This window comes from Cryptomeria japonica, chromosome 3 (genome assembly GCF_030272615.1).
Source record: "Cryptomeria japonica chromosome 3, Sugi_1.0, whole genome shotgun sequence".
Taxonomy (NCBI): Eukaryota; Viridiplantae; Streptophyta; class Pinopsida; order Cupressales; family Cupressaceae; genus Cryptomeria; species Cryptomeria japonica.
Window position 1 is genome coordinate 214,923,295 of NC_081407.1, and position 24,553 is coordinate 214,947,847.

Genomic DNA, 24,553 nt, shown 5'->3' on the forward strand with positions numbered 1-24,553 from the left:
TACCGGGTAGCTTTAACGGGCTTATTGTAAAACCTGTAACCAAGTGACTCAAGATCATTGAGTTCTTCAAATCCTCTAGCAAGGTAACCTTTAATAGGGTTTCAACCTTTAACAAGGTATATAGCCATCCCTTAACCAGGTGATCTCCAACAGGATCGGTTCCTAATAGAACCTTATTGTAAAGTCTTTAACCGGACTAGGCTCCTAATAGGGTGAGCTTCAAAAGATTTCAAAACAAGCTTGTGGGTATTCATCCCCACCGTGGTTTTTGCCATTTGGGTTTCCACATGAAAAATCTATGCATTATGTGTTATGCATTTTTCATGTGATGCTTGTGAATTATTTGGCTGAAAGATTATGCATGCAGAGTCAATATGTTATGATACTACCAACATATCACATGTATATGTTTATGGGTGAAGTTGATATAGTTTAATGATAGTATTTGAAGTATTCAGTCTTATCAGATTATGGTGTCTAGTGTCTTACTAAATTTGACCAGTATTGTCATGGTTAAGTTTAGTAATGGTGATAACCAGTTGGCTTTGCTTTAGCTAGATATGTTGTTAAGTGATTTTTTATCTGTACTGATTCACCCCCCCTATCAGTACTGGTTGGGGTATCTGTTGTTCATCATTATTCATCAGAAGGATCTTGAATCCTTGTTGAATTTTGTCCAAGCCTAAATTATATTGATAGTTGGGAGTGGATTTCCATAGGCATTTGGAGGAATCAGCTTGGTCTCTACCCTGTGGCAGTGTAAACCCATTTATTTTGGGAACCAACAAAAATGGCGACTCTGTTAGGGAGTGTTGTATTTTTTTTTCCTGGGTTTTATGTGATTTGATGGTTGAGCATTGCTCCTACGTCACATGATTCAAATCTTTTCCCATAGAGTGAAGAGTTTCTTAATCCGTCCCTTGTCAGTTTGAGTCAATTCTCATAAATGTTGTTGGAGAATCTATTGTAATTCATCTTTTTGATATAAAGTTCTGTCTTGATTTGTCCATGTTTCAAAATTATTTTGTAATACCTCACAAGTTGTGAGTGACTACTCTGAGATTCTAAGATCTATGCACCAGTGTGCATTTGTTTGAAGAAGAACCAAAGAATTTGCATAAGAGATGAAGCAAATTTGAGCTCTTATGGTGAAGTACCCTGACAAGCAAAGGACAAAATCCATATAATGCCATGTGATGATAAGGAAGTGTTGTAGTGTTGTGTTGAAACAAATCTGACCTATGAAGAAATTCTAGTTGTTTGAGTATTTGTCCTCTACAAGGACGTGGCAACTCTGTCAAAGATCAGTGTTAAAGATTTGAAGGATTGAAGGTGATTTTGTAAATCCCTAGTTAAAGAAGGCAACAACAACTTCAACATTTCCAGGTATTTTGATTTTCATGAGTCAAGAATATTTTCATGAAAATTATGTGTAAACATGTTCCCTAAAGAGTGAGAAAAGAACTAAGGAAGGGAATGGTAGTGATTATCTTACATACTTCTATGATACAATTTTCACATTCTGTATGAGGTTAGATGGAGTATGTTTTGAGTTATGCATCGTAATAGTTTAAGATTTATGGCAAAGGAAAGAAGTAGGGAAATAAATGAAAATATGTATTATGTGTCTGTACTTCCCTATGAAATGTCAAGTGTAAATGTGCAACCTCTGCCAAATCACCATAGAGATTTCTTTATTTAAAGATATAATCCATTGAGTTTTAATGGTATCCAAGGTTTCTCAAATCCTTTTCCTGCAAAGGTTAGGGAACATCTACCAGAACTCAGTGAAAAAAAATCAGAATCAGCACATCAGCATTCGTGGGAGTTTTCTGAATTAACGAGAGATTTTGAGATAAATCAGGAAGATGTTTTCATGAAGTTGTTTGTTCAATCTTTGAAGGAAAATGCCAGAGAATGGTTTTCTTATCTACTAGCATGTTCTATCTCGTCATGGGATGAATTAAAGGTAGCATTAATGGAATAGTTTGGTGAAAGAATTAATCCAAGCTTAGTTATGAAAACATTCATGAGTATTCAGAAGAAAGAGGATGAGTTAGTACCTTCTTTTAATCTCAGGTTTGCTAGGACATTGGATGACATTCCTAGCGGTTATAGACCAAATGATGCATTATACTTAGTTGTTTATTTGGCTGAATTTGATGAGGAAGAAAGTTATCTACTGAGACATAAACATCTTAAAACCTTGCATCAAGCTTATAGGATAGCAATGGATATTGAGAACAACCTAAAGTATGGAATCCCTAGGGATTATTTATTTGCAAGGGTAAGCTATCCCAAAATATTAGAGATTAAAGAGAGGCGTGATCCAAAAGATAAAGATAAATATCAAGGCGTTTACATCCCTATTAATCACATTAACCCTGTTATTGATTACGATTTGAACAAAAATATGAGTGAAGAGAACTGGTCCCAGACAATGGTTATTCCTCATGTTGATGAAGAAAAGATTAATGAGAAATTATATGACATATTGGATATAGAGATGGAGATGATGTCAATCACTTCACCAAACGACAGTAACAGTGGTTGTTCCATAAAGAAGATACCACAAGAGGTTTATTTGTAGTGTTGTGTTTTAGGTAGGTCCAACAATGAGTATGAAGAATGGGAAATTTTTATGTCTGAAACATATACAAGTATGCAAGATTTTGATGATACGAATTTAGTCTCTCATGAATTAGTTATATATGATAAAAAAAATTCAGATGATGAGATGCCATCATTTTTTGTTGATAATGTCTGTGAGATAGATAGTTGTGTAGTGTGTTCAAATGATGAGAGTAGGTTGCAACTTGTATCTATGCCACAGGGATCCACCCAGAGTAAGGTGCATCAAAGGTTGATTGAGGTGTGTGTGCTTGAAAATGATGTTTTAAATGGTTACAAATCAATTGTTCCATTACAAACAGTTGTGTATGAAAGGACTTAAAAATTAACAAATAATGAGGAGATTATATTAGATTAATTTAGGGATCAACCATATAGTGAATTGGTTTTGTGCAAGGAGTCTGCTTCATGCAAATAATGGGAGATTGAAGAAGATGAAATAGGTTATGCTGAAACTTCTTGTCCTGAGACTTTTGAGGATTTTGATAAAATTGATCTAGAAACATTTGTGATTAGCGAATGTGAAGGTGATTTTCTTTATGATGTTACGAATTATGACATTGAATATGAGAGTGTGGAGTTCATTAATATTGACCAAGGTTATGAAATAGATGAAAAATATTGTTGTTTTGTTACTCCACGTGACCTTTTGAAACCAGAATTAGAATATTTTATTGTACATGAGGATATTTTTGTTGAAAAGGTGAATGATGATGCTTCTTCATCATATAGAACACAAAGTTGGTCAAGAACCACTGACTACAACAATGGAAAATAGAAGTGAATTATAATGGTTTTCAAATATCGACTGCTCAGATATAGATATGTGTAAAATAGTTGTTATTATAGTGAATGGACCAACATATGAGAGATTTTACTTTGATCTTTGCAATGAGTTTGTACCATGTTTGCAAGAATGTTTTAAGGTTGAGCATGTTATAGAGGTGCGGACAGATGAGGAAACCAATTTTCATGATGACAGTTGCATAATAGAGTATGAAGTTGTCTACTTCCCTTTTTCAGCCTGATGAGGAAAGCATGAAACTTGTTGAATGTTGTTATCAGTATATTTCCATTTCAGATATTGAGTATGGGTTTTGTTTATTTCAAGCAATGCTTGATGACAAGGTTAAGATAAATGGACAGTGCACTGAGATAAAGGTTTTTAATAACATGTTGAAGAAGGAACAATTATATAGCAGTGATGTCTCTACACTGTTCAAGATGCAACGTGATCATAACTACATTTTCAACAGAGGAAAACATTGGCTGATATTGATAGATGGCATTGGGCCATCATATGTGGTTTGACCTTACAGACCACAAGCAAATATGTGGTAAAGTAAATTTTTTGACTCTATGCCCAATGGAATGATTAATAATCCCCTCTTGAATTGCATGTTCATGGACAATTTTTGAGGTTCTACTTTTCTTAAAAGTAACTGTTATCCATGAGCATTAGTTAGGTTTTCTTTGGTAGTGTAGTTTCCTTTTCTATTGAAGTTACCCCATCCAGGTAATTTATTTTTGGTTTGCCTTGCAATTGGTCTTCATTACCAAAAATTTCAATTTCTCGTGTCATTCTTGTGAAATGGACGTCCCCAACTAGAGCCAGTGATAGGACCTAAAATTATGTCTTGCAAAGTTTTGGTCATTCTAGTTTTATTATGCCCACTGTCAAGGTTTCAAGGTTTAGAGTTTATAAAATTTTCCTAAGCTTTGTGAAGAAAACCCTAGCAATGATATATCCCATCATTACTTTTTCCCACTAAGGCCAAGGGTTGTTTACCATGGGCAGGGTCATTTCATTTCCTAAGCACTAAGTTGTGTTAGACCGGTTTTAGAAATATTTTTTCTTATAGTCGGTCTCATTTAATTTTTGTGCTCGTGACCACATTTTTCCTAACTTAAAATTCCTAAGTGTTTCAGCCGGTTGATAAAAGTAGAACAGATCTAATGATCTGTGCTTCCCCATGGTTGAAAGTGCAGTGAAGATAAAGACCAAAACATCGTGAGATGATGCCATGTGTTTTCAACGGAAAATGACGAGCTGACAGTGTAACCTGTCGAAACCTTATGTCACCAGTTCTCAGGCGGTAAATATCAGTTTACTAATAGACCTATCAATTGGCACGTGTTCAAAATAAATGGTGATGATATGTTCTGAGATAAAAGGTGCTCAATTTTTAAGTCTGAAAAAGTTAAAGGGCACTGTGTTGAAGCAATAAAGTACGAACATATGGGTGAACTCACAATACTGGTTCCCACTTTTTGACCAACTTTGACACTTATATGAACATTTTGCAAAAAACCTTCACTTTCTGACACCTATAATTTTTAAACCATTAAGAATTTAAAGATGATGTAAACTAGTGATTTCTAACATCTTTTTTGTAGATTCTAAATATAGTTTTTTCAATTTTTTTTTAATAAAATTTTATTGATTTTCCATCTCCCTCAAAAGTATTTTTTTATAGCAAACAACATTTTTTAAGAGTGATGTGCATCCCGAAACGTATAATTTTTTTTCTATAAATGATAAAAACTTATCTCTTTTAAATTTTGGTTTGTAACATCAATACCCAGGGCATGCAGTTGGTTTGATAGTGATATGTTGAATATTTTTTATTTTATTAATTTTTGAAGTCCGACTAATTATAATTTATATATAGGTGTATGTTTGAACACATAACTTGTTCTATGTATATCATAATTCAGTTTTATTTTTTTTGTTAGAAAGAAGACGTCAATACCTAGTGCATAGATATTTTTCAGATATTTTTTGAATTAGTTTACTATTTTTTCCAGTGCATTGAACAAAGAAGTTCATGTTCGGTGAAAAACCTACATTCATAAAAAATAAAATAAAAATATATTAATGAAATTAAATATATTTAAAATTATACTATTTGGAAAGCTTACAATAAGGACTAAATACTTAAGAAAACAAACCTTATAAATGAATTTGTTTGACCCCTCAAAAGCTAATGTAAAATTGGTTTTTTATCAGCATTTGATAGATGCAAAGGAGACTCCATTGCAAGTATGATTTAGAAGTAGAGATGTTCTATCCAATAAATTTTGATCTAAGAGCCTTTGATCTAACTGTCTTCAATTAATTACTTCAAATGGGACCTCTTAAAGCTTAAATAATTATATTTTCTAAAAAATTTATGATTTTAGCAAAAATCAGGATGTACCAAAAAGTGGGAACCAACTTTGTGAGTTCACCCATATCCGATGGCCCATGTATCCCCGCGATGGAAGTTGCAAGGAGGTTATAGACCGCAACATCATGAGATGATTCCATGTGTCTCGAGATGACTAGGAAGACCTACGGTGGGGCCGCTGACAGAGCCTGGTCGAAAGATAATATGGCATTGATTAGTCATGATTTTGTGGGTCCATGAATACAGATGGAAGGTCAAATGCCATACCAACCAATAATGATCATTTGATTTGCCAAGTTGGGTAAGATCTGCAGCTGAGTTTCAAATTTGAAATTAAAGGATCATTAAAGAAATTGGTTGTAGCCTACGCTGGAAAGATATGATGAATAGGATGCAAACTTGTCAACTTAAGATAGATGGCGATGAGTTTGAAGTTTTGAATGTCGACTCACCCCTAAGGAAGCTTGTGCGAGGTATTTGTTTAGAAAATAACTAATTAGACAAGTAAAGATCAGGATTACTTCAGGTTTAGATATGATGGATCACGAGTTCTCTGATGAATTCAGAGATTGTTTGTTGACAGGAATCCTGAAGCAGAAGACTGTACACTAAATAAGGAATAAGATCAGAACAAAATCATTCATGCAAGGTGAACATATGTAGGTGGCAATGGAGTGATGGCCTAGAAATGATGGTGACCTGAGTTGTAGGCATGATTGTTGGAATCCATAGCTGGCAAGATGAGCAGAAAATATTAGAATGATGATTCTTCACATGGATAAGCACCACCACTTTGAATGGAATTTTAATTATAAATTTACTAGGTTGGTGATAAAATGGGTAGAAATGGATATAAACATCTTCATTTTTCTGAGAATAATTTTTCATCAATAAGAAGATGGTGTTTGAATAAAATTATGCATGGATTCGTTGCATGTTTTGTGACACTGGATGGATTTTTTTCTTCTCTTGTATGAGGTCGCTCATTGTCAGAGGGGTTGTGAAAGATCAGAGGATTGATAGAGGGGGCGTGAAAGCCTTTTCTTATCAGGAATAACCACCCATGACATATCCTCTGTTCTTACTCTGCATTTCGTTGGCAGAGTGTTCCAAGAGGGAGCTCGCAAGGAACTGAAAGAAGGATTTGTTCGAGTAAGGATTGGTATCCAAACGTCTTTGCATCGACATGGAAGTTGCAACGCCTTCTCAACAAGTTATATTACCCCCAAGCTCCTTTTTCCATTTCCTCTGATTTGGGGAATAAAGGTTGGAGATTTTCCTCTAATTCATGGGAAATCTCATTTCTTGTCGAGATCTGTTTTCCTTTTTAGGAAGGGAAATGTTGTGTAGAGAAGACTGAGCATCTTAGGGTCCATCTGGAAGTGTTTGGGTGATATCGGCAAAGCTCAAGTGATTTTGTTTCTATCGCTAATCAGTTGAAGATTTTGGTTCCGCCTCATCATGGGCACCAGCATGTGGATAAGGAATATTTTCTAACAAAATTATATACCACCTCATTGGCTTTGTTTTGGTGACATGTGTCTTTTGGACCTAAAGCTTGTCGCTTTCTTGTTTTCTATAAAAGGGAAATCAAGGCCAAAAGTTATGATTTCAAAATTTCTGAGAGGTGTCTCTGTAAAGTAGGTCCAATTTGCAGGGTTAGGTTCCATATAGTTTTATAGAGTCATGGAAAAATAGGATAAACTGTAATGTTATTCTACAGAGTGGAAGTAATGAAGTAGTTACAAGTTTTATTTTCAAATGGGTTATTCTATAATTGAAATTACCGTCTGTTATCTGATCGAAGATAGCTTATGAGATTAATACAAATATATTCTCAGATCTTTACTCTCCCATGTACAATTTTTTTTCTTTTGAGCAAATGGGATCAAGGGTTTCATTTGTTTATTGCATTGTTATGATGTATGTAGTTTTCCATTCTATGCTTTAGTCCAAGAGGTTAATTAAAATGCTTGAATGAAATTATAGAGAAATAAGACTTGTACCAGGATTTGATAAGTAGTTCCGGTAAGGGATTGTAGATGGAACGATATTGTAAGGAAGTATTGTTTAAGACTAAATAAGCTATTAGATAAGTTTTTATCAGATTTCAGTAACGTTTCAAAGACTTTGTAGCCCAAATGAATAAGGCACTGGTATTTGCTAACAAATGTCATTAGGTTTCCGGTTTCTATTCTATTTTCTTTCTGACTCCTCGGAACAATCTTTTAAATATCAAAATATCATTGTTAAGTTTTCATGTATTTTCTAAAAGTTGTCCCGCCCATCTCATGCTCCAGGCTAAGGTCGAGGATCACTGAAGGATTTGTCATCCTTGAGAATTCTCCCTTTTTGTTGAGCCCTTTTATGAGATAATCTGCTTTGTTTTCAGTAAATTCCTGAGTTTAATTTAAGAAGTTAGGAAGTTCACTGAATGGATTACCCTCCCGAGTTCTGTAGAGCCTGAAATGTAGAAGGATCTTGTATCCTTGTTTAATTTGGTCCAAGCTTGAAGGATATTGATAGTTGGGAGTGGATTTCCATAGGTATTTGGAGGAATCAGCTTGGTCTTTGCCCTATGGTAGTGTAAACCCATTTATTTTGGGAACCAAGAGTTTACACGTTTGATCTTGCTCTTCACCATTTGATCACTCTTGACCATATAAATCAATGTAATTTAGCATCATAACTCATCAAGGAAGAATATAGAAGACATATCTTAAGATATAGAGGTTCGGAGTTGACCGATGTTGTAAATGAGCATGTATGTAGTAGGTCAGTGAGTCGAATCTTGTAGCCTAGATGTTAACGGTTATTTGTAACCAGTTTTCATGATCTAATTCATTTAGTTTTGCATTGCCTCCATCATCATGTCTTTCTTTCGTTGTTTTTACTCTTGTTGCACGATTCAGATAGATCTCATTGAGGTCCCTCCTAACCATGACTGCATCAGACATGAATCAAAAAATGTAAATAAAGATCTATCAATGCAAAGAAAGATGAAAAAACTATATCCATTGTAGATATATTAGAAATATGTATACATATATGCACACAAATAAATAACCAAATAAATATCTAAGAGAATGCATGCCAATGTAAAAATGTATACAACTATAAGCATATCAATAAATACAAGTAATTTATACACATGAAAATATGTCCTTAAATGAATGTGTATATATATATATATATATATATATATATATATATATATATATATATATTATATATATATATATATATATATATATATATATATATATATATATATATATATATATATATATATATATATATATATATAGATTGGATGTATATACATACATAAATACATGCAATGTGTATGCATACGAAAATGCAAAGGTATATTTGTTTGTATCGATACAAGTGTATAAATAGTGTCTAATTAGTCAATAGTGAAAAGTGGAAGAAAGTACGAAAATTTGTGTGCATGCTGAGAATAAACATGAAGGAAATGGAAATGATTATGAAAGTGAAAATGTAAAAGAATACCAACTATGGGTGTATATGTAACCATATATATGCATGAAGGCATAGAGGTATATACATAATTGTATATGCAATTACAAATAAATGAAAAAAAATACTTACATATCACCATATGAATATATGGAAAATAATATGTTCTTATAAAAAAGGTAAAGACATTAAATGTGGAGGATAAAATAAATAATATAAATGAAGATAAATTTATGCAAATGGATAAAGATAAAATAAGAAAATGATGTAGAAATTCAAATATAAATGGGAAAAAAGATGCGAGTATGTGCATATATAGATGTACCTCAATATAGATGTAAATATAAAAATTTATATGTATAAAAATGAACAATTATATAAGTTGGGGTAAGGGAGAGTAAATCCACATAAGGGAGAAATATAAGAGTATATCGTAAGAATGAAACTAACTTGGAATAAAGAAGCCAGTTAAGAGAAATATTGATTGTTAATAGTTTTTTATTAAGGTAAATAGATTTTATAGGGACCTGAAACCCAAAAAATTTACAAAAATCCTTGAAAAAACATTAAAGTCCAAAACCAATAGCAAACGCTAAACAAAAATGGGCAAAGCCCACAAAATAGTCTACAAAAGACCAACGATTCAAACCAACACAAACAAAGACCTACTGATAAGAATGCACCAAATCTACATTTTTCTTAATCACTTTCCTATTGATATCCTCCAGCTCGTCCATGATAAATCTAGAGTTGCCTTGCTCCTGGTTCTTGCTCGTGGTATGGGTACACAGACTAGTCATAGTTTGGGATCGAGGCATCTGACCACCTACACCCTTCATAATTTTCTTCTTCGTAGAGTCCGAAGGTGTCACACTAGCAATAGGCTCAACCCTACAATGTAATCTGCAATCATGTTGTTGACCCTCAATAAACCTTCCAAATTTTTATTCATGGGGGCCTTGCTGATCTCAACCACATTTTTAAGACTGCCTTTGATTTCTGCAACACTCACCTCCAAATTCCATATCCTACTTTCATGATTCAATTTTAGCTTGTCCACCTCCAAGATTTTTTTCTGATTTATTTGGTCTAGGATTGTTCATAAATATTTTTAATTGTTAATAGTTTAAAATGCGTGTGTAGGTTCATTAATGAGATGGGAAATGTCAAGTGAAAGTGAAAGGAAGTATGGTAAAGGTGTACTTGAAAGATAAGGAGAGAAAATATGTGTTTAATTATGATATTTTAGGAACCATTAGGTGATCATATATATATCTAACTTAAATTCACTTGATTCTTGTATCCTTTTAAAATTAATAAATTTATTAATATGTATACATTATATTCATAATTTTCAAAACTTCTCATAAATTTTATAAATAATTTCTTATTGTCTTTTATTTTATACATCATAAAAACATAATTACACAGATATTAATACTTACTAAATTTTAGTAATATATTCCTTTAACTACAAAAATTTCCTCTGTTAACGAAATCAACTAATTATTAGTGTAGACACTTAAAAATAATTATTTTAATTATTTTTTAATTCCTCACATAATTAATTAATTAATTATGTTAATTAAAATTCTTCTCAATATTAATTAAATATAATTAATATTGTCACTATAGCATATGATTGATTTATTTAATAAATCAATCCCTTTCTTTATTCTTCTAAAAAATCAAATCCTCACAAATCTTCCTCTTAGCTAATTAATTTCAATTAATTAGTTAACCTACATGATTCCTACAAATCATCTTCTTAATTCATCATTAACCTAATAAATTCTTCTAAAAACTCCCTAAACTCGCTTAACATTATTCTTTTAGTCAAATTCTCCTACAAATATAAATCCCACCTAACATTTCCTCTAATTCCCCTCCTAATGAGTCGTTAATGGCTAATCATCATTATTAGCCACAAAGTCAACTCTTTGTCCTTTCATCCAACCACTAGCTTTAAATGCTCTTTTTCTAGATGAATGTAAGATTTTCGAAATCTTACATTCCTCTAGGCATTTCCCTCTCCCAAGGAATTTTTAATTCATTTTTATTCTTCTAATCCCCATAATATCCATTTTTGGAAAATTTTTAATTCCTCCAATGCATCTTGTAGAGTGTGGAGATACGAAATGCCTTTAAGGCATATTTCTTGGTCTCCACACCCTCTCTTGGACCTTGTGTGACCTCACAAGTAAATCTTAGCCCTTCATCTCGAATTCATCCTAGCCATCCGTTTTCCTCTCCTCTTCCCATAAAATAGGGTTCCATCCTTTCATTCAGATCATCTTGAAATTCAGTAAGCTTATGCTGCCCTTTTGAGCCCAGGAAATCATCTTGGCAACTTGATCATCTCATCCTTATCATTTGTGCACAATATTGGAGAGCCATCCACATCCAACAATCAAAGGAGCACATCAAGTGGAGCATTAGCAAGGGGCGCCTTCACTTCATCAAGCTCAATCCGAAGGAGAAGGTAAAATAGCAAGGTGAAATAGTCTTTTTATGATATTTTAGCATTCTGTATGTTTATTTCGTTATGTTTTGATTAGTTTACCTTTCAAATCTATTTTTCCCTCTTCATTTTGGCATGCCCGATGGGACTCACGTCCCTGAGAACTAATGTTATTGTTTTTTGTTTTTTTAAGGTTTTTGTGAGTTGTGAGACGCAGGTTCCAGAATAGCGCAACTGCAGAAAATAAAAATAAAAATATATATATATATCTTTTTCGCAGGTTCCAGAATCGTGGCTCTGCATTTCTGCGCGATAGCTCCTCCTTATTCTGTTTTGTTTCTTTCTTTCTTTCTTTTTCTATTTCTGTTGCAGCACGACAGCTCTGTTATCTGATTTGTTATTTGATTTGTTGTCTGTTCTATTTTAGTATAATCTGTGCGAAAGTAGGAGAGTATGCTCTTGTCTATATAGACAATCAGAAATCCAGACTTTTCACTTTTCTATTCTATTTAGCACGACTGTATGCTCTGACCGCAGGAAAGTGTGAAAATAGAAGAGTATGCTCTTGTCTATCTAGACAGTCAGAAATCCAGAACTTTGACACTTTTCTATCTATGTAGTGCTACTGTCTACTTTGTTAACCTGTCTGAAAATTGTAGGCGCTAACTGTAGTCTGCATTTTATTTATTTATTTCCTATTATCTGCTCTGTTTAAATATAATTTGTCCACCCGCGGGAAAGTTTGAAAGTAGGAGAGTATGCTCTTGTCTATCTGGACAATCAGAAATCCAGACCTTTGACATTTTTATTCTATTCTGTTTAGTGCAACAATTTGCTCTATTAAATCTAGAGTTTATGTCTGCTCTGTTAAATCTAGGGTTTCTGTTTTGTTAAATTTAGGGTTTTTGCTCTATTAAATCTAGGGTTTTTGTCTGCTCTGTTAAATCTAGGGTTTCTGTTTTGTTAGATTTAGGGTTTCTGTTATGTTAAATTTAGGGTTTCTATTCCGTTAAATCTAGGAAAAAAAAAGTAAATTTTTTTCTGTTTTTTCACCATATCTTCTTTATCTTGACTCCATTACCCTTCAAACTTCACCATAGTCTCTACATTGCCATTTTCCACATTTTCTTCTTTGGAGGCCTTATCTCAAAAATCCACTTTTTGAAGCCCAAAATCCCATATTTCTCTATTTTTAGGGTTTGTCATAACTTCTTCCCTTTTCATCCAATCACCTCCAAATTTTTCCCATATTATCCATCTTCAACTTTTGCTTCTTTGTCCCTCTTGGACAAATTTTCCCATTCCTTCATCTCTCCTCCAAAATCCCCATTTTTTCACTTGCATCTCCCTCAGAAAGTGGTAAAAACCTAGTCAAACCCCATTTACCCATCAAAGCTTTCTTCAAATCCCCATTTGTCATTAGTAAAAAAGTTTTTATTCATGTTTTTCTATTTATTCCCAAAAAATAAAAAAAATTACTATTTTTGTCATTTTGTTGATTTTTTGCAAGACGCTTGTTGAAGACTATTTTTCCAAACTACTAATCAAGTTGTTTTGCAGGACGCTTGTTGAAGACTATTTTTTCAAACTACTAATCAAGTGGTTTTGCAGGTTGCCTAGCTGATTCAACCAAATATTGTGCATTTATTTAAATTAGGCACCTAGATATTAATTAAAATGGAATGAACCATTGTCTTATGTGTCTTTAAGAAAAGCGTAAAGGTAGGAAAGTATGCTCTCGTCTTATTAGACGATCAGAAATTCAGACCCTCCAACCTTTTCTTGTTTGATTGTGTGTTTATCTCTAGCGGGCCTGCCCTCCCAACTTGCTCTTTGAGAAGATAAGAGGGGAACGACCCAAGTGAGTACACCCGGACCTGGGGTTCCCAACTCACTATAATAAATAGGCCATTGACTACGAAAGGGTTAATGGTTGGGGCTATATGAGAGTTCACTCTCACATTGGGTGCTTAGTAGGATCCTAGAGATCTCAATCATGCTTGCATGACTACTAAGTTCTTGGTGCTTCGTTGGGCTATAGGCCTCAATTGCGCTTGCGCAACTTCGAAGGGTAGCTCCTAACGGGAAGACTTACTAAACACCTTGTTCATAGTGGCCAAAAACCCTCTAGTCATTGGTGCAGGAGGTCGGACCTCTGAAGCGGCCCATATTCTTACGGCCCTTAGTAGAGACACAAAGTTCGCCATGAGGAGTTTTCATGGGAATTGATGCTTGGCTGCCCTGAGAAGTGAGTGCCGTGGAGGGGAGCCAGTGGGGTCAAGCATCTAAGTGTCCGCTCTGGGTAAGCGTAGATGGGAAACCAATTGGGATTCAATGACTATTGTCCTTGCCAGCCTTAAGAATGTTGTATATGAGCATGAGTGTCTTTGAGATAATATGCATTTAATCATTGTGTTTGCTTTGTTTGATACATACTTGCCAAGAGTAGACTAAAAACACATCACTATCCCCAAAAAACTTTGCAAAAATATTTGTCAAGACACAAACAAATTGTCTAAGTTATTACCCACACCAAGTTCAAAATTGCGTCAAAACTCCGTCTGTCCCATTTTTCATAAGCCTAAGAGAGAAGCTAAGAGTTTATCCTCTACATCAACATTCAAGTTTGTCCCTTGAAACACCTACTATCGTCCAAATCAGAGTGGTCATATCCCTTCATACAACTTGCCATTTAAATAGATCCTTCATGTTCATGCCAAAGACAACCTAGTCATCAAGTTTTCTTCTAAACCATCACTACCATACCTTCTTCATCAATCATCCCCAAATTTCTTAAGTCCTTTCATCCTCAAATTTCTTAAGTCCTTTCATCACAAATTTCTTAAGTTCTTTCATCCACAAATTTCTTAAGTCCTTTCACCACAAATTTCTTAAGTACTTTCATCCTCAAATTTCTTAAGTCCTTTCACCACAAATTTCTTAAGTACTTTCATCCACAAATTTCTTAAGTCCTTTCATCCTCAAATTTCTTAAGTCCTTTCATCACAAATTTCTTAAGTCCTTTCATCACAAATTTCTTAATTATTTTCATCCTCAAATTTCTTAAGTCCTTTCATCACAAATTTCTTAAGTCCTTTCATCACAAATTTCTTAATTCTTTTCATCCTCAAATTTCTTAAGTCCTTTCATCACAAATTTCTTAAGTCCTTTCATTCTCAAATTTCTTAAGTCCTTTCATCACAAGTTTCTAAAATCCTTCCATCACAAATTTTTTAAGTCATTTCATCACATTTTTCCTAAGTCTTTTCATCACAAATATCGTGTATGGTCGCAACTCGATCCCAAAAGAAAAAGATGGCTGATCAACAATATGGCATGCCAGACATTGGTGTCCTATATGAAGATCCCACACAAGATCATACACAAAGTGGGCAACCAAGCGATCAAGATCAAAGCCAAAATCTTGACATGGTTAACCAAGATGAACTTTGTCCGGAAGTGCAAACTTTCCTAGCGGATTCTTATAACCAAGAGATGATAGAAAAGTTTATTAAAACACAATCCTACTGCACTTCTGAAAACTCTTCTTGAACATGGAGCTCAACTTCCACCTGAATTTAATAGATCTGCTCTCGTCCAACAACCACAAGGAGATCTCGCTCCCACACAAAGTGTTGCACCTACTATTCAAACTCAATCTATTGCAGCCCCATCAATCATCCAAGCCCAATCAATGCTACCCGTGACACCTCCCACCACGATCTCCATCCCGCCTTCTTCCTCCTTACCATCCATACCACTATCAAATCCAATCTCATCCATTCTCCAACAAACTTCTATACCACCTCCTTCTATTCGACCACATATTTCTATTCCACAAACTTCCCTTTCTCCCAACAATGTCGCAAATTTTATCCAGACCGCATTCAATCCCGTCACAACAGTTGGTGGATCACAACCAACTATCACATGAACCCCAGCAACATCGGCCATCACATCCCACTTTCCCACTTCCTCGTCATATCAATATATTGGTGGTGGTGCACCTTCTTTAGTTCATCCAATGCTTGGAGCAGATACAATTCATCAATATCAAAGTCCACAACAAGACCTCATCAAGGAAATTCAAGACATGAAGAATATCATCAAAAACATGAAAGAAAAGACTAATAAAAGGAAAGCTTACTCATTCGAAGAGTTTTGCCCTTGTCCTTATGACCCATCTATATCAGTTGCACCGTATCCCCTGGGATTTGAGATCCCTAAATTCACCAAGTATGAAGGCAAAGGAGACCCCCGCGACCATGTCCGCGAATTCCACATCTTATGCCAAGAAGTCTCCTATAGTGACCTTTATCTTCGCAGACTCTTTCCTAAGAGTCTCATGGGAGATGCCCTAGCATGGTTCTCATCTTTACCACGAGGTTCCATTGTCTCTTTTCCAGACTTGGCAGAAAAATTTGTGGCCCACTATGCATACAACATGGGTAATGATGTTTCTATGATGGACCTATGTAATACAAAACAAAGGCCTGGAGAAACCTTCGCCAATTTCCTACAAAGATGGCAACATCTTATCAAAAAATTCCAGTGGGACATGCCAGAACAACATCAAATTGAACTATTTCAAAAGAACTTGGTGCCTGAACTTTCAAGACCTTTAATATCTCAATGTATCAAATCCTTCCAAAAATTGACCGATAAGGGCCTCACCCTCGAACGTGTTTTGTTGGAGGAAGGAACCTTGAAACATTACCAGAAGTCATCACAAAGTTCTTCCTCTTATCATAACAACAAGCCAAAATTCTGGGCTAAAAATAAAAACATGGTCAATGATGGTGTAACTGATGTGAAGCGGGTCCAAACCGTGGCCACTCCCCCAAAGTCCACCACCAATATTCATCAATTCAACAATCAAAATAATTCAAATCAATCTCAAAAACCTCACAACAATGTCTCAATCCAAGGACGACCACCCCAATCGAATAACAGGACTCCAAGAGATTTCACTCCTCTTGCTGAGCCTATTGAAGTGGTGTTTCAAAAACTTGTCCAAGCAGGTATAGTGGTTTTTCCAATCACTCGCCCGTTTGATCCCAATCAACCTAAGCCAAGATGGTATAATGAAAATGAGTATTGTGAATACCATCATATCAAGGGACATGATACACGAAAGTGTATGAAATTGAAGATCTACATACAAGATCTCATTGATAGAGGTGAGATTGAGGTAGCAAATGCAAAACCTGGTAATAACAATGACAAACTCAAAATGTACCAAGAACCCTTCCCAAAGCATGATAAAGGAAAAGGCTCATCATCTAACGTAATGGATTATGACTATGCTAATCACGTAACCGGTTTTGATTTTTTAGTAAGTCACATTGAACCTGTAGACACTCATGTCAATGTCATAACCATCCAAGGAGTTAATCCTCCTTCTTCCCAAAGTAGACCAAACCCGGCTAGAATAGTCATTCAAGGTGCCATGCCTTCCACCTCCCATTTCCAGAATGACTGTAATGCAACTACACACCGAGGAAGAGTCACCATCCAAGGAGTTCCTCCCCCACCAAACCCTCCACCCATGTCTTCCACCCGCCAATATGACCTCCTTGATCAACTTGGGAAGACACCCGCACAGATCTCCATTTTGGAACTTCTCAAGACTTCTCCAGTCCATAAAGAAATTTTGGAACAAGCCCTTCTCCAATCACGCATTCCTGATAACATCAATGCCACCCAATTTCAAACCCTCATTGGAAACCTTGTTACCCAGCAACACATTGTATTTAACTCCAAAGATGCTCCCGCAGATGAGGACCATAACAAACCTTTGCACATCGAAGCTCTCATCCACAAGCACAAGGTCAAACGAATCCTGATAGACGATGGATCCGGGCTTAATCTGTGTACATACAAATTGATAAAACAATTGGGACTTTCTGAGGATCTGATAGACACATCAGGAAGGATCACAATAAAGGCATATGATGATGCAGAAAGAATTTCAAAGGGCGTGATCACCTTACCTCTTCAAGTGGGCCCCATTACAATTGAAACCCCTTGCCAAGTACTAGATCTTGATCTCCCCTACAACATTCTCCTCGGGAGGCCATGGATTCATTCCTTGCAAGCCATACCCTCCACCTATCACCAATGCATCAAATTCCCCTATAATGGAAGAGTGATCACTATCAAAGGTGATCCCCAACATTTTCAATAGTGCAAACTATTAGAGGGGAAGCATCCGTATCATTTCCCACTAAATAGACCTTCGCCAACGCTTCCATCTGACACATCAAATGTTGCCTCCACATCATCCCAACCAAATAATCAAATCAAGATCTTGGATAATGGCTATGGAGAATACAAATTGGAGGACGTCTTATTAATAGGAAACCTCCCTCTCTCTCCTAAGTCATTTGGCAAACCAAAAGAGCTAAAAAAGGACCCAAAACTAGTCATGCAATGCCAAAGCACCACCTTCCAGCAATGGGGCCCACTTGATAACAAGAACCTCGAAGCAGATATTTCTTCATGGCTCTACCGGGAAGAGGACGATGATCCAACAAGAATATCCAAAGAAATGTATCCAAAAGCATTTGCCATAGTTGAAAAAATGGGTTACAAAGGACACGGTCTGGGACCAAAGGAGAAAGGAAGAAAAGCACCCATAAATCCTATCTCCTACAAATACAACAGAGGCTTGGGGTACACCCCGGTACCTAAGATTACCATCGCTGGTGCCCCTTCTAGTCCTTCTTTGGATATCGAAAGCGCTGACGAAGAGGAATTCCATGAAATGCCTTATGAATACGAGAAAGATACCTTCTTCGATGCTTACATCAATACCATCACCCCCGTAACCCCTCCCACTTCACATGAGCTACATCTTGTCCATCCTGAACTCATTGACTGGGGCCAACGAGACAAACCCAATTTAGATATTTGCGTCGACGATAATGCTCTCATTGCTCTCCTAACAACGCAAAATATGGAAGATGGTAATAGAATTGAGGGTATTCAACTACACGAAAAGGGATACTTTGGTAGTCAAGTCAATACCCTTATCCACAAAAAAGATAATAAAAGAAAAAGATATGATCTCCTAGGTGAAAAACTCCCTGAGGCACCTTTGGATGAACAAGAAATAAAAACAAAGGGCATATCTGAAAGTAAAAACCTGGAAAAGGCACTTGATGATGAGGGATTTGACCTCCCTACCATTGGTTATCTTCCACAGGACAAATAAAATTTGTTGATAGAAGAAACAGACAGCATCAACATGGGCACTGAAGTCATTCCAAAAAATGTGTTCATTGCCAAATCCCTCACCGAAATCGAGAAACAAGACTTCATCAACTTCCTTACAGAGGTTAAAATCAATTTTGCATGGTCCTATTCCGATATGCCAGGGTTGGATCCTACCTTGGTGGTTCACAATCTCGCCGTCCGCCCAGATGCAAAACCTGTAAAACAAAAACTCCGCAAAATGCACCCGCATATTGCTCTCTTGGTCAAGGCAGAACTTCAAAAGTTGTTAGACGCAGAATTTATCAAACCCATAGACTACGCTGAATGGGTCTCCAACATTGTGCCTGTCGGCAAACCTGCTGGGGGCATCCGCATTTGCACAGATTTTCGAGATCTAAATATAGCTTGTCCTAAAGACGATTTCCCGCTTCCAAACATAGATATGATTGTGGATCTTACAGCAGGACATGAAATGCTATCGCTAATGGATGGGTTTTCTGGATACAACCAAATCAGGATAGCAGATGAGGATCAGCATAAAACCACATTCACAACACCATGGGGTACTTTCTGTTACCGGGTCATGCCTTTTGGCCTTAAAAATGCTGGAGCTACATATCAACGGGCAATGACAACAATTTTTCATGACCTCTTGCACAAAATTATGGAGGACTATGTGGATGATCTTCTAGGCAAATCCAAGACAGGACAAGAGCACATCCCTATTCTAAAACAGATCTTTGAAAGATTGGAAAAATACAAGCTGCGCCTAAATCCTAAAAAGTGTGTGTTTGGCGTCACATCGGGAAAACTAATAGGATTCATTGTTTCCCGCAGAGGCATTGAGGTTGATCCCACAAAAGTAAAAGCTATTATGGAAATGCCTCCGCCAAAAACTCTCAGACAACTACGCAGTCTCTAGGGAAAACTTCAGTCTGTCAGGCGTTTCATTTCACAGCTAGCCGACAAATGCCATCCATTTGCACATTTGTTACGAAAAGACACAAAATTCAAATGGGATTGCCTCTATCAAAAGGCCTTTGAAAAATTAAAAGAATATCTAGCATCACCTCCAGTTCTGATGCCACCTACCCCTGGAAAACCCCTCATTTTGTACATATGTGCTACTACAGTGGCATTGGGGGCATTGCTGGCGCAAACAGATGATCAAGGGAAGGAACACGCCATTTACTACATCAGTCGGACGTTAGTAGGATATGAACTCAACTACACCCCCATTAAAAGAGCATGTTTGGCATTAGTACTCAGCACACAGAAACTACGACACTATATGCTAAACAACAAGACAAAATTAATTGCTAAAATTGATCCACTTAAATATCTCCTATCAAAAGCTGCTCTCATTGGCAGAATGGCTAAATGGGTCATGCTCTTAAGCGAGTTTGACATTGAATATGTGGACAGAAAAGCAATCAAGGGACAAGTCATTGCAGATCAACTGGCTGAAGCTCCACTTCCAAGCGACCATCCTCTTCTCACAGAATTACCAGATGAGTTCATTATGACTGTTACCACATCCTCCACATGGAAATTGTATTTTGATGGCTCCTACACTCAAAATGGATCAGGGGCAGGAATATTATTGGTCACACCTCAAGGAGATGGCATCCCCAAATCATACAAGATAGCCTTTGCATGTACTAATAACATAGCAGAATACGAGGCCCTCATCACAGGTTTACGCTTGGCTATCCCTTGGAAAATAAAGGAATTACAAGTCTATGGCGATTCCCAGCTCGTCATAAACAAGTCAATGATGAATACCATACAAAAGATGATAAACTCCTTCCCTACCATACCATGGTTGAAGATCTTAAGCAACATTTCACGGCAATCAAGTTTGATCAAATCCCACGAACAAACAATAGGGCTGCAGATGCAATGGCCACCATTGGCTCCCTCCTTCAAATGCCAGCACATAGTCAGAAGTGCGAGTTCTTGGTCGAGCAATTGTTTATACCGGCATACAACCTACCAGAATCTGAAATGGTGTGTGTTCTCGTTGGTCCAAAGTCCCCTTGGTACCAAGAAATCTTCGCTTTCCTCAAAGACAACACCATTCCCCCACAACTCACTAAAACCCAACAACAAACTTTCATCCGTTGATGTGCCCGTTACACCATCCTTGCAGACACCTTGTTCAGAAGGCATTTTGATGGTTCCCTCCTAAGGTGTTTAGATAAACAAGAAGCCGAATGGGCATTACGTGAAGTACATGAGGGCATCTGTGGGGCACACTCAAGTGGACTCACATTGGCTAAAAAACTTTTGAGAACAGGATACTATTGGCCTAAAATGGAAGAAGATGCATATAATTATGTGAAGAAATGCATCCCGTGCCAGCAACATGGTGACAAGATTCATGCACCGTCACAAGAATTGCAGCCATTTATTACACCATGGCCCTTCTCGCAGTGGGGGCTCGATCTCATTGGGAAAATCCACCCTTCATCTTCCAACAGACATAAATTTATTATCACTGCCACCGAATACTTCACCAAGTGGGTAGAGGCTATCCCTCTTACTTTCACCGCCGGTAAGCAAATATCCAAAGTCATCTTGAATTACCTAATCTGCCGATATGGCATCCCAAAAGTTATCATCACAGATAATGGTAAACAATTTAAAAACCAGGATGTCAAAGAACTCTGCCAAAAATTCAACATCCAACATCGCTTCTCCACTCCATATTATCCCCAAGGCAATGGCCAAGCTGAGGCTTCTAATAAAACCCTAATAAAAATCCTCAAAAAGACAGTCAATGAAGCGGGTCATGATTGGCACCTCCAAATCCATCCTGCATTGTGGGCCTACCGCACCTCCATCCGCACCCCCACAGGCGCCACTCCTTATTCCCTAGTATTTGGTTCTGAAGCTATCCTTCCCCTTGAGATCGAGATCCCCTCTCTAAGGGTATCACTGCAAAACATCCTACTAGAGGAAGAATACAAAATTGCCCACTTACAAGAGCTAGAATTGTTAGATGAAAGGCGCCTCAAGGCCTTGAATCATCTCCGAGTATATCAAAACCATCTACGCATGAGTTATCATAAAAAAGTCAGAACCCGAGAATTCCAAGTTGGTGATCTTGTCCTCATGGAGAATCAGAAAAATCTACAAGAACGAGAAAAGAAAGGCAAGTTCGAGCCTAACTGGCTTGGACCATATGTAATCACAGCAAAATATGGATCAGGAGCTTATCAGTTGGCTACTCCTGAAGGCGATCCTTTGGATGATCCAATGAATATCATGCACCTCAAAAGGTTTTATGCTTAGTCCTCAGAAAGTCTTAAATTGTGGAAAAAAAAAAAAATTAAATTAAAAATTAACAAAAAAAAAAAGAAGAGAAAATCAGAAAAAAGAAAGAAAAACAATTTGTGGCGCTATGGGCAAGTATCTTGGTGAAAACCTCTGTGCGGGTGCCAAGGTAAATAACTGGATCCACTGTCTATCAGGTCGATACTACAAATCATTTGCCATCTAGCCCACCCATGCACAACATTCCTTCTTTTCTGCCTCCCAATAAAACATGCGTATGATGATGAGTCTTCGCCTAAGTCATGAACAAGACATATCCCAGTGAAACTGAGCTTTCATGCCTCTGTATAAGCTTCAAGAAGTCTTGAGAAACAATCCCAAGTCCATCCTAGTTCTACTCTTGGCAAGAGGTATCATTTGGTCGCAAGGAAGAGACTTGTTAGATTTTGTTAGATTTTTTTCATATAGGCTTGCATCTTTTGCCCTACAAATGCCACTATTTATGACTGCCTGGGTTCTTCCATATCCAGGTATGTTCTGATAGGTGCATACTGGGGCATATTTCATAGTATGGCATGTTTCGGATCCTTCTTGTATAAACTGACGACCTGGTACTAGTGTTTATCAACACTTACCTTCTCGTATACAAGAGGTATCGGTGTGTTTGAGGGTTTCCTTGCACAAACCCACAACTTTGTATTAGTGTTTCTTAACACTTGCATCGTTGTGTGCAAGAAATTCCCATTTGTCTACAGAGTCAGTCCATGCCCTGGGTTTCTCATGGCATCCTGATTTCTATAAGCAGTGGTGCAAGTCACTCAGGGCAACATCAAACTAGGTTGGCTCTCCACATTTGTTGTGCACAAAATCTCACCATCATTCCATCAAATCCTAAACTCAATAATCTCATGGAGTTCTCAATTGCCCCCATTTTCCTCCGCGGTCTCGCATCTCTTATTCTTCTTTCCACATACCTCATGGCTACTTCATATATCTTCCTCATTTATCCCTTCCACCCTAATTTTTCTTCCTTTATTTATTTATTTATTTTTATTTATTTTTTTCCTCACATAATCAATTCTGATTCTAATCATGTCTTATACAGGATGAATCCTTCCTGAAACCAGATGTTGTGATCTGATCATGTCTTATACAGGATGAATCCTTCTTGAAACCAGATGTTGTGATCTGATCATGTCTTATACAGGATGAATCCTTCCTGAAACCAGACGAGCTGATCATGTCTTATACAGGATGAATCCCTCCTGAAACCAGACGAGCTAATCATGTCTTATACAGGATTAATCCTTCCTGAAACCAGACGCTCTGATCATGTCTTATATAGGATGAATCCTTCCTGAAACCAGACATTCGTTGTGATCGATTATGTCTTATACAGGATGAATCCTTCCTGAAACTAGACGTTGTGATTGATCATGTCTTATACAGGATGAATCCTTCCTAAAACCAGACGCTCTTATCATGTCTTATATAGGATGAATCCTTTCTGAAACCAGATGTTGTGATCAATCATGTCTTATACAGGATGAATCCTTCCTGAAATCAGACACTTTGATCATCTTTGTCTTATACAGGATGAATTCTTCTTGAAACCAGACTGAATCTAAATCTTATCAATCGAATCAAATCAAATCTATCGGGATATCAATTTTGCAAAACTCCAAAGATCAAATACCTCAATTGATCTCCCGAGGGGGCATCACCATACCGTAATTTATAAATCAAGAGCCGGGGCATCTTATCAAACCAATATCAACATCAAAACAAGATTATTCTTTGAATCAATGCGTCATCACACCTCGCTTCAAAGAGGGGCAAAATGTAGACACTTACAAATAATTATTTTAATTATTTTTTAATTCCTCACATAATTAATTAATTAATTATGTTAATTAAAATTCTTCTCAATATTAATTAAATATAATTAATATTGTCACTACAGCATATGATTGATTTATTTAATAAATCAATCCCTTTCTTTATTCTTCTAAAAAATCAAATCCTCACAAATCTTCCTCTTAGCTAATTAATTTCAATTAATTAGTTAACCTACATGATTCCTACAAATCATCTTCTTAATTCATCATTAACCTAATAAATTCTTCTAGAAACTCCCTAAACTCGCTTAACATTATTCTTTTAGTCAAATTCTCCTACAAATATAAATCCCACCTAACATTTCCTCTAATTCCCCTCCTAATGAGTCGTTAATAGCTAATCATCATGATTAGCCACAAAGTCAACTCTTTGTCCTTTCATCCAACCACTAGCTTTAAATGCTCTTTTTCTA